Here is a 13057-nt window from a genome sequence, read left to right on the forward strand (position 1 = left end):
GAGGCAGGCTGGGTGCAGTTCCTGCTCTGATGTGTTGCTTTCAAGATTTGGAGCCTAGATTAATTTCTTCTCAATGTAGCTGCAGACAAGATGACACAGGGATGGCTTACAGTCCAAAGAGACCCAAACTTGTTCCAAACAATTCCCTGCTCTTTCTCTGAACATCTCCTCCTGTTTTCATCCTCTCCTTCCAAATTTGAGAAAACCCAATTAAACTGACTGGAACTCAGTGAGCTGCATTTCCATTTCCTCTATCAACAGCAACAAATCCAAGAACTTAACAAAACAGCACTTTATGAAACAGAGAAAAAAAAACAACAAACAAGAATAATAACTAAGATTTAAAAAAAAAAAAAGAAATTAAAATCAAACCCTTCAGTAACACTTAAGAAATCTTTTCTGAAGAGCAAGTGCTAGGATAAGTTTATTCCCTCCCGTGCTGTTACCTTCCTTGAAGTCTGAGATTGCCATGGCCCAGGACTCATGGTAAACCTTCTGACCACCAAGGCCTTATCCAGACTACATCCAAACCCAACTGCACAAGCTGATGGTAGTTAATTCAAAAATTCACGAACACAGAAACGATCATCTGTAAATGTCCTCTTTGATGTAGAAGCTACTGATTTTATTTAGTTAAAACTGGCCTCAGGTGATTGTCTTTTCTGTTTTCCTAAACATTCATTTCTGGTGTTTGAACTTCATTTCCAATGTTCTAACTTCAGTAATTGCTGCTTTAATCTTTTGCAGCTTCACATGTTCTTGGTAATGGAGAATAATAAATGTAAATGTAACATTTAGGCCATCGGTAATTTGTCCTGGGAGAGCAGTTCAAAGGGAGCATCAGCTTGAAACTATTGGTTAGTTTGTGAAGTTTGAGGCAGGAGACCAAACTGTCATCTGACTTCAAGGAGCCTTTGTGCAGGACTAATTATATGACAAAGCCACTGGACTCATACTGATTAGTTATTTATATTTTTGATGAAGTTATCTGCAGTTATTTTTTGATCTCTAATTAGAGGTGACCTCTAACGCAGGAGTTTGCTTCATTTTCCGGAAGAGCAGCTCAGGAATCATTCAATCGCTCACTCACAATAAATACCACAGTGATCTCAACGCTCCCTAGAGTTGATTCTTAGTTAACGAGAGAAGAAAAACATCCGATTAAGTTCCCAAAGCTGGCTCTCCAAGTGGCCAAGGGCTTTTTTAAAATATGTCACACAGATGGAAAATGTTGTCTAGTGGTATCTACAGCGAGTCATGACACTGCCTTTTAAATCCTTCATAATTTGTGACACAGAATTAACAGCTGTTTTTAAAGTAAAATATAACCCATGGGGAATGGGAGGAAAGGATGAATCCTGATGCTTCACTTTCTGGTGTTCTCAGACCAGGAAAAGAAAGGTTCCATTTTCATCATTTAAATGCTAATATAATTTCATGACCACCTGTCACTCCATAAAATGTTTTCCGTTGCCTTAATCACATTCTGCTCTCCTCAGCAGAAAATTAGCTGATGCTAAAATACTGAAAGGTTATTAGGAAAGTTTTATTTTTATGTGTAGATCATTGGGTATATAAGAACGATATACTTAGGGCAATATCATAATCAAATGCTGATGTATGCAGCAGTGGCTTTCAAATTCTAGCGAGAACAACCTGATGTGTTCAGTGGCCTCAAGGTGCAACAGGGGAGGCTTAGATTAGATATTGGGAAAAATTTCTTCCCAGAAAGGATTGTCAACTGTTGAAACAGGCTGCCCAGGGAAGTGGTGGAATTCATCCTGGGAAGTTTTCAGAAAACATGAGGATATGGCATATGAGGACATGGTTTAGTGGTGAACATGGTGGTAGTGCTGGGTTGATGGTTGAACTGCATGGTCTTGGTCTTTTCCAGCCCTAACAGTTCTACGATTCTGTGATCTGCTTCAGAACTGTATCTACAGCTCTCTATCTCTAACCAGTAGTAAATACCAAGTCTGTGGGATAGAATATTCTTTCAGTTGCAATGGGTAAGATGACTTTGAATCCACCACAGAAAAGCTTCTCCAGAAATGAAGAAACTTTCTTATATTTTTGGGAAACAACATGCACAAGCTGTCTTATCAACCTGTTTTTTCTCATTACAAGTAAAGTGCATTTTCAGCTGTTTTGACTAGACAATGTTTTCAAGTAGTTAAGTAGAAAAAAACCTGCATGCCTGACAATATCTTTAAGAAAAACAGGAAATAACAAATACACCAAAATGTATCTGGAAGGAAGCAAAGAATAAAAACCTGGAAGCAGCAGTCCAGCAGATATTGAAGAGATCTACTTTTATAACACCACAGAAAGGTTTTGTCTGTTAAACACTGATGAGTAGTTTCATCCATGGAGGTTAGCCAATTAGAGAAAAAATGCTGTGCTATGCCTTATTATTTGCCTGATCTCTTCCCACCTGAGAGTCTTATTCAAAGAAATATTTGCCACCAAGTCTGGGTTTATAGTAACTGTTAGTAAAATCCTCCAGCAACATGTATTTTTGGAATTGCAGACTGTTCTGTGTATTGCTTCCCACTTTTCTTATGTAAGGATATAATGTAGGAAAGTATCTTTGTCTGAATCATCTTAGAAGAGGACATATAGTAGTATGGTAGAAAAATTATAAATATTATCTTTATTTTTAGCAGAAATAATGACAAATTCAACCTTAGAATTATAACCAAAAATTTAGTCATATTCTTCCAGTGACCTCACTAGCTGGACAGGCCAAATGCAATTAAATGGATTAAGTAAATGCTGTTAAATTTATTTTAGCATTGGGACTAACCATATAATGATTACACAGTTCCCTTTAATGCATTAATACGTATCAAATGTTATTTTCCTAATGTATACTAAAAACAAAGTCATTTAACTTATCTAAGATGATGCTCTTTCCTGGAACAGAGAAACTCAGAGACTGAAAATCTGGTTCTCGGATTCTCATCCTCCTCTAATATTCTTTCTACAAATACTAGCTAAGAATGAGTCTTCAGTCTTCCAGATAGGTTTTTCTGCAGAGACAAGTAGTGTTGAACAATTTCTATCAACCATTGACAGCAGACTTCCCCAGATTCCTTCTAACACTGTTACTGTCCTCAGTGGAACAGCACGGCTCGAGCAGTTACGACTGCAGCCAGCACAGGCACTACTCTAGTTTGGCTTTGATCTGTAACAATTCGATGATCTGGCCTTATTACCAATTCAACAAATTCCATCTCCTTTTAATCTCAAACCTACTCCATTATACTGGAGTCAGTTATTAATTCCTCATATAAACTTAGCATAAAATAAGCAAAAAATGCTTTCAGAGGGACTGCGCTTAAAGATGCAAATTGTTCCCATGTATTTCTGAACAGCCCCACATTTTTAACTGGGTCTGGTTATGGCTAGTACATTTAAAGATGTCTTTTAAGATTTTTTTAGAGATTTTCTTTATGTTTGAGAGGACCCATGCACCTTATTTGCAAAAAATAAGGTAATTTTCCAGGCTCCTTTGGACTTTCGCTACTATTGATTTGTCTCCATCACTGTTGCAATTAATCTGAATTTTCCAGTGGAAACTATCCTATCAAAGCATAGCTAGCCATCTCTAACAAACAATCCTGACTATATAAGACAAGGGGGGGGTGTTGTGTTTTGTTTTTTTTTCACATGTTCCAAGTCTTACGCTACAAGATTATTAGAAAAAGCTCGTGGTTCAAACTTTTTGGGCAGAAGTGAACTGTGCTCTTGAACAAGGCCACATGACACTTGCAATAGAAGCTGCACTGGGTTTGGAGTTAATATTGGGTTTGGAGTTAATATTGGGTTTGAAGCCAATCTGACAGCATTTTGACAGTCCCTTTGACACGCTGTAGTTTCTCATTCTAAGATCTTAAAACAAAATGCAAGAAAACAGTGAGTGCTGCAGTTTTAGTAAATATTACAGACAGTTTCATCACTTTCACACTACTGAAAAATAAACAAAGGCTCATCCATTGGTAAAAAAAAGCATAAGTTAAGTTTCACGAGTGGATGAGAATTTTGGGATCCTTTGGCAAAGATTCTACAAGTGTAAGATGAAGATATGATTCTGTAGTTGTATGAGAAAAAATTTTCTCAAGTGATAACACAGTGTTTTTCACAAAGTGTAACTTTTCAGTATCGAGGTGATCATCCTATTTTGTTATTTACCTTTGCTGCAGAGCTTCCAATCCTTAGGAATAAAGTGGTACCAACAGAACGTGCACATAAATCACTCGGGTGTCACAGTGATAGATATTAAAAAGTCAAGGCTTGCCACAGCACTGGAATAGTTATCTCCTATTTATAAAATACCAGTGCCACCCTTCTCCCCTATGTGACTGCTAAAGTGTAACCTTCAGCAATTCTGGACTGTAACTGTAATTGCAAATTTTAAAAAAATTTTTTGGTATACTTTGAACAGGTATTTATTATGCAGACCACACACACTTCTGTATGTGATGGTGTTGCACATAAACTATTAATAACTGGGAGTGTCTGATGGCTGTCTGATGAAAAGGCACTCTGTTGTGCATCATATGGGAAAAAAACATAACCTATTTTATAATAATCTAAAATAACTTTTCCTTCTATAAAAGAGAAACTACAGGACATGGTCCAGCTTGTAAGCCTTGAAGCTAGCGCTTGATTTCACCATCTCCCTTTTTAGAGGTATCAAGCAAAACAAACCCTGTCAAAACAAGCTTGAAATGATTATCTGATTGCAGCCTATTTTTCCTCGTATCCAAATGGCAGTCTGAGGACAGCATGGTTTTAGTATTTGCATATTAAACAGATGTTGGTATTAATTATTTGGTGAATCCTGAGAGAGATCAGCAACATACAAAGAAATCAACATGCTTACGCTGTCAGAAACAACTCTGAAAGAAGAGACAGTAAACATGGATTAAATTAATCTGAGAGGTCCATCCGGGGTAGTCAAATACAACAGACAATTTTAATGGGAATGCCTAATTGACCAGCATTGAACACTTCATTTTCTATATTTTTTTTAAACAGTGTTGGTAGATTTACAAAAGCTAAAGCAGCGCTAGTCCAGGAGACTGGGGCACAACAACCTAGATGATCAGGGAAGAGAAATCAAAGTTCATAGTGAGGTAGCTTCTATCACAATTTGGATTTAGATTTATTGAGCTACATTTCCCAAACTCAATCTTTTGCTGAATCTGTGCTGGGAGTTCCAGCAGACTTCTGATTTGAGGCTCTGAGAAGTTTGCCTGGGTTAGCAATTAAAATAACATTAATTAAAATCAAGCTCAAAGTTTGAATGGTAACGAGATTATAGAGAAAGAAGAAAGAAATGGTTATTTGTTTCACGTAATCTCCAGTAAGGGTTTGCATTTTGCTTCCTCAGTGAAGTCACTGGTATCTTTTAACTGGTTTGACTGACCATCAGAAAAGTAACCAAGATTGGAAATTGGGAGTAAATCCTACTCTAAAATATGGAAAACCCCCAAAACAGTTTAAATGGCTTCAGATCTAAGGTCCAGCTAGCACAGGCAATTCTGACAGTATTCAGAAGTGGATACCAAGGCCGGGGGGGGGAGAAGCACAGAATACCACTTATCCTCCAGTTTCCTGTTCAGACGCTTCCTTGGCCAGATATAGTTTCTATGTACTTAGTAATTTACAATGGGTTTATTTTCCCTGAACTCTCTTGAAACTATGCAAAATTCCAGCACTGCTGGTATCCTTTAGCAGTGGTTTCCTAAACTCAGATGCTTTTAACAGGATGAATAGTCTTCATTTAGTCTGAGCACGGATCACTGAGTGGCTCCATTTTGGTATTGCAAGTGGGAATGCTATCCTGCTTCTCCAAATGGCTCATCACTCTATAAACTTCCTTCACTTCCCCAGTTGTTTCTTTCCCAGACTGAAATTTGTCCAATCAGTCATTCTTTAGAAGGCAGAATATCTCCCTGGTATAAGTGACTCATATTTTTGATGTGCAAAGAAAGATCAGAGGACAGCTTGCCTATTCTAAATTCCTCAGTAAAGCTAGTCTGAATCATAATGTCCTAAGCTGCTTGTCTCCTGTGAGGCACTCACTTAACAACCTATTCTTTTGCATGGCTCAAAGCATACTGGCCTAATACCTGAGTTTTTCACTACTCAAGCCATGATGGGACTAACTCCCATGTAACTCTAAAACCCACAAATAAATCATTTGCACTGGGAGAAATGATTTTGCAAACTGTCCTTCTTTTACTGCATTACCAAGCTGTGACAAACATATTTGCTATGATATTGCATTTCTATATTCCACAAAAGCTGAATGTTTCTGCACATGGATCTTCAGTCGGTGGAGTGCCAGCCTCAGCACGTTAACAGGTGTTTGACTCGTGCCCTCACAAGGGTGTGGGCTCCAATAGGATTATACTGGCAGTGGAACATGGAACACCCTTCTCTGGCTTTTGCCTCTGTCCACAAGAGACTCAGACAGTGGAACTGCACCTGGACCTGCTGCTGGGGTTGGTGTGGAGGGGAAAGTCACTGCTGTGGACCCAGAGGAGTTCACTCAAAAGTGCTGCTGGAAGGTGCATGTGTCCTGTGTTTTATTACTGCCCTTCCCAGGGGCATGAACCAATATATGGGGCCTTGTGAACAAATATATTGACTATAAATATTCCAGGTGATGTGATTTTCTTGACATTCCCAGTTTCCTGTTCTGAACTCATAAAGGCCATACTGCAACTGCAACAAGCAGCTCTGTATTTAAGAAATAGCTTCCAGTGGAGAATATCTTGGATTCATTAGAGTGTCTGTACAGAGTGCTATTAATGCATCGCTTTCCTCACGTGTGGAATTCCACAATTCCAGCTGTTAATTAAATCACTGCATTCTCAGTGTAAGCTATCTTAGCATAACTGAGTTTTACTGTGCAAAGAAAGATCATAGGACAGATTGCCTATTCTAAATTCTTTTGAAAAACTAATTCAAATCATAATATCCTAGACTGCTTATCTCCTGTGAGGCACTCACTTAACTATCTATTCTTTTACATAAGTCAAAGAGCAATTCAATTTTAAAATCACAGACCTTGAAATTTTACAACTAGCCCAATTATCATTTTAAAAACTCTTGATTTAACCATTACAGTATACTCAATTAGAAATGTCACATGTGCCTAATTTATATAAATGCTACTTAAATTACAATGAAATGGCTTCATTTTGAAGATAATTATATGTAAAATATAACTTAATAATTTCAAATACTGAAGTTTATCCCTGTAACTCTTCCCATTTGCCTTCCTTTCCTGTGTTGAAGTACAAGTTGGCCATATTTCACCAATGACAGGGTTGAAGTGCAATATTAAAGCCAAAACTTCTGAAACATGGAAGTGGGAAGATGCTCTGGTTTTGATGCTCTGGAGCATATCTGTCCTGAAGGACAGACACTGCTCATCATCATGTTCAATAGCACTGTCGATATTGTTTTCACACAGATGCAGAGAGCGAAGAGATACCATTTCAAAGACACACTGTGAGGACAGACCCACAGAAATCTGTGAATATTATTCTTTTGCTTAACATTTAAAGAGACTGCCTGGCTTCTGCTCTGCACAGTAATATGGCTCAACTGACTACATTGACAGCTTCAGTCTTGTAGGTATTGAATGCTAAAACATATTACGTCATTATGAGCCTTTAGGAAAACATTTATTACAGACAGCACTGAAAACCATTTAATATTTTCATGAAAAAAATATTAAGATCCCCCCACAATTACTGTGTAATAACACAGCATTTATTCTTCTTTGGGTGATGGTTTTCTTCTTTCATGTAATGAGCTGTCATGATTTTCTTTATTACTTCTTTTTTACTGAACAGGAAGTTGCAATCTAGTAGGTGTCTAGGTTAGCTTGTCCCCAGAGCAGTATTTGATATGCAAAATACAACTTATTAGTTTTCAATTTGCCACTAGCTTAGTTAGGAGATGCAGTTAAAACTCCTCAGCAGCAGGTAGTACTTCTGCATTATAAAATAGTGTTGCAAGTGAAGTGTGAAGAAAAAACATGATGCAAACTTAGCTTTGTCAGTTGTTACCAAACTTGCAGCTTATATCACTCATGAAAGGCAGTAGAAAGAGGAATGCAATTTACCTCCATCTTGGACACCAAGCTGAAAAGGCCAGAACAGTTTATTGTCAGTACATTTAACCTTTACCAAGGGGTGCAGTGGGACCCAGTAAAGAGAAGAATTTGTGGTACATTGGTCCTTTAGTTTTTTTACCAGTAATCAGGAGGGAGAAGGTGTGGATGGCTATTAAGACAATGCTTGAGGCAACAACATGGAGATTAAGTGGAGGCATGTTTGCTCCCCTCAGAATATAGTACTGAAGCTATCTATCTGTGCAGCATCAAATAAATTCCTGGGAATGAAAACCAGACAGAGGTTCAAAGATGTAATTTGAGAAACTGGAGCAGAAACAGGATAAGGCAGAGGAAGAGATCTTTTAGTTGGAGAACAACTTTGCAGTACTGCATAAGAATAAGAAGGGAAAATAAAGCTCAGCATTTAAAAACTCAGAAAGCAGATTTCTTCTATAAGGTGCGGGCCCACCACTTAGACATCAAGGAACAAATATATGGAATTCTGCTTAGCAAATTATACACAAACACAATGACCCTCAAACCTCATGCAAATTCACTCCTGAAATTACTTTGTCAACATGTTTCTGATGGACACAAGGAAGTATTCATGCTACTATACTGGATTCAAATATTCTATGGAATGCTGTGTGCAGTTCTTGTCAACCTAGAATAGATCAAACTGGAAAAAAACCAGCATATTTTCCACGACAAAAAGGGAATGAAGAGGCTATTTTATGATAATAGACTAAAAGAGCTTGCCTTGTTTAGCCAAGCAGAAAGTTGAGAAGGCTGAAGTTACTCTCTCTGAATAAATAAAGGTGGTAAAACCAAGGAAGCAAGAGGAGTTATTGAATCTAGAAAGGTAACGGTAGTTGGAGAATAAATTGTTAAAACACACCACAAAGAATCTTCAGTTAGAAGTTAGTGATTAAAGGTCACCAACAAAGTATGGTTTTGAAAGGGAGTATGTTAACTAAGTTACAGTAGCTGGGGTTCTGATACAGGAGAGCCTTTCTGGATCTAGTTCTTGCAACTCATCTTTGAGGGAAGAGATACAGCTCAGTTGAATTTCTGAGAAATTTCTTGAAAGCATGATTTGATTTTTCTGTTAACAGTTCAGTAACATTCATGAGATAAAACATTTCTATAATTATGTGTTTTCTGTCCTCAAAATACCAGCAAAATCACACCAAAACCACCTTTGTGTATAATCAGGCTCTGTGTCCCATCACCTCTGTCAATAGACAGAGAGATTTCCATGCAGACCCAGCTATGCTGCTTGGTTTTGCAGAGCAAAATGCCCAGTTCTCCCATTCCCAGATGGTACCAGAAGCAACTTGATGGATTCAGTCTCCTACCTGAATTTCATCAGTTGTCTTGAGGTTGATGACTATTCCTAGCACACAAAATAATTTCATAGTCTTTGAGATTATACACAATACACCTACTGGTCACAGAAATATCCTGATCTGTGGGGCTGACTATGTATGCAGGTATACAGCATACTTTTGTTTAAATTATGACACAGTAAGACAATGATGGTATGATGAAATGTTGCCAAATGTTCCATAAAGTCAATAGGCTTGGAAATGGAAAAAATATTACTGGAGAGAATGACTCCAAGGCACAGTAAATACATTCCTTTTATTAGTTGTTTACAGTTGTGGCAATAACATGGGTACGCTATAATGTTGTGTATGTTGATTTGCTGCATGGAAGATGTATTGCCACAAGCTATTTGCAGCTGACACTCCCAGCAAAACAACATTTGTAATGTGAAATCGGCATATAAGGGGCTCGTCCTCATTAAGTATGCAACAAGGCGTGACAACTCAATAAAATATAGGGATGCTCTCAGCAAATGTCAGATCTGTCTGCCTCTTGACTGATTATGATCTGTGCTCTTACATGCTTGTGTACTGGGTCATTTTTTTGATGGTATCACTCTACGACCCGTGTTTTGCAGATGATTTGGCTCAGAGGGTTAAACCCAAGACGAGAAGGGCCATCCCAAGAAGGACTATTGGCGCAGCCCGTTTTAGTTCTTTGCCATGCTATGCAAAAGAGACCTCTGCTCTGAAGTACTGCATGCATCAGCCACACAGAAACTAAGCTAACAATTAACTGAACAACACATCTTTCTACTAATACAACAGGTGCTTTTTGACTTTATAATCTTTAGGCTGAGGTGAAGAGTGAATTTGCAGGAAGTGATTCAGTAAGTCAGTGCCGGCACCAGAAGGATAATATAGCAACCCTCATTAATAACTCACAACTACAATCACTACACACCAGAACTCTAATAGGAACATTTTACAGCGTGTGCAATGAAGACAGTGGATCTAAATTCTAAGCTTGAAAATAGTGGAAATACATGGATAGTCCCATCCTAAAAGGAGAACCAGGGATGAAAGTTTTCAAAAAAATACAGATTTGGAATTGTAAAGTTTTGCTTTGACTTGACTTCTCTGCAGGCACATGATCACTTACTATTATTTATAATAATCCATAGGTATTTGCAATTCCAATTCTGCTGTAGGTCTTACTCCCTCTGTTTTAACATTGAGTATGGCAACTTCAATTCATCTTCGGAGAAAGAGTCTGGTGAGAGAGTAGGTGACACAGATATGGCCTTGGTCCTGAGGGATTCCCAACACATCTACTCTCGTGTTTTCAGATAAAAGCAGAGATGACCTCTGACCTGATGAGATTCACTTCTTACACGTATATTTCTATTTTTCTGAGAGAAATTGCAGTTAAAACTTATTTTTGACAGAGCAAATTGGGTTTTTCATTTTGTATCTCCCATTTTCATTGAACTATCCTGACTTGCCTAAGCTGTGCCTGTAGCTCGTCATTACTTTTAACTTCAGCTATTTCATCTTTCATTAAATTCCTAAGGACCTAGACACCCAACACCTAGAAATTATGGCTTTGCTGTAAATCTGACACCTGGTATTCGGGTGACTATTGTCAAATACTTCTACATATGGAAAATTTGGCAGAGGACAACAGGTACTTAGCAATCTTTCCTTTAAGCCATTCACCTGGGAGTAAAACCACATGCTTAGCCTTGTAGCCATCAAACTGGTGTAAGCTGTTCCTTCATGTTCCTAAATAACTGCAGGTAGAAAAAGGCTACAATAAAATGGATGTCCTTACAGGGATAAATGGTCCCAAGCAATTTTCAGACAAACGTATAAAACTTGCAGCATTCAACTCTCTAGACCACAAAAGAAAAAAAATACTAAATAATGAATTCAATTATATGTTATAGCTTTTTTGATCCCAGAGTCTTTATTCACTGGGTAAGAATAACAGGAATCAATTTATTGGCAAAAATCCTACTTCACAGTAGTAGCGGAAGGGACTTGGAGGAATAGGGAAAATATCTTATTAGAAACTATTAGGCCACATATATTCTCCAGCTGATCCTGGAGTCTGTCCAAAAGGAGAGCTCTGACAAAAAATATCTGATTCTAGAAATCAGATGCACAACCTTCATCACATAAAACACACAGCGTGTGTTTGGAGTGATAAAACATGAAATTAGTTTTAAAGAATACTTCACAAGTTTTGGTCCCTGAATAGCTGATGGAATCATCTTTAAAATAATCACTTTATGCAAGTTATTTAGAGTGCAAGCTTTGGCTAAAAAACTTAGGATTTCCAGAGGTTACCAAGATTTTTTTAATGGTACTTATACACACTTGTGAGATTGAAGGTAGCACTCTCATGTCTTGCTATTAATTATTTTGATTATGTAGCATACACTTTAAAATATTTTCTGATTGACTTTTCTTTGTAAGGAGCTGTAGTTCATAGAATGTATTTTTTTAATCTCACTGCAATTTTCTTTTAATTATTAACACTGGGAACTCTATGTAATATCCTGGTATTTATTATTTTTCTTTTTGGTATGGGAAATTAACTTGTATATGAGATCACATAAAATTGAATGTGAATTTCAGCAAGAAGAGTGCTACAGTGACTACAGAAAAAGTTGCATTTAGTTAATTGGGTAGCTGGGAGTATCTTACTGATTTAGAGGTGCACTGGAAAGTGCTCATGTACATGTGCCTCTTCCATGGCACAGCCTAATTATCAGTGGTAATACAAAACAGGTTTGTCATGCATAGAGAACCTGACAGAGACAACTTGTTAATCAGTAGTGTACTCTCTTCCAAATATTAATGTTCACTAAAAGTCCAACTGTGAAGATTCCTCTTTTATAATTTAAAGGAATTAAACTTGCCTAGAATTGGAACCAGACTAACATCCCAATCCACAGGAACAAATAACCATTCCCTTTATTAGTAGGCTGGGCACTGATGTGAGGGATGGGGCACTGATTTTTGTGTGAGGGAACACACAGAATTGGACCGGTACAGACCCGAAGCATAACAAAGTCACAGAACTCAGAAGGGCAGAACCGTCCTTCCTCTGGGGTGTAATGGGCATCCACTCCTTGGACAGACATCCCAGCCTGTGTCCCTGGATCCAACCAGAGCTGCCTCTAGGGAAGCAGCAAACTGGAGTGGCAGAGTACAGGAGAGGTGTGGATCCCATGTGGGGGCTGAGGGGGTGATCCTCAGCCCTGCTTGCGGGTTGTGCTGCCAAGGAGGAGCAGAGCACTGCACAGGTGGGAGCTCTTGCAGCAGCCAGCCCTTCCTTCCTAGGGGACAAGTTGCCCTTCTTTTTACAGCTTGTTCCTGAATGCCCTCTCATTTTCCCTCTCTCCAGGATCCGTAGCAGAGCCTTTTCCATTCTACCATTTGCTACAGTGGGGATTGGGTGCTTTTTCTGGGCTGAGGATAAGACTGTTCTAGAGTCCTTAATAGAGAGAAGGAAGGGAAAAAGTTGTTTCCCTTTGTTTCAGCATATTCTATAACTTTGCATTTTTTTCCCGTAAACGCC

This window comes from Pseudopipra pipra, chromosome 7 (assembly GCF_036250125.1).
Source record: "Pseudopipra pipra isolate bDixPip1 chromosome 7, bDixPip1.hap1, whole genome shotgun sequence".
NCBI lineage: Eukaryota > Metazoa > Chordata > Aves > Passeriformes > Pipridae > Pseudopipra > Pseudopipra pipra.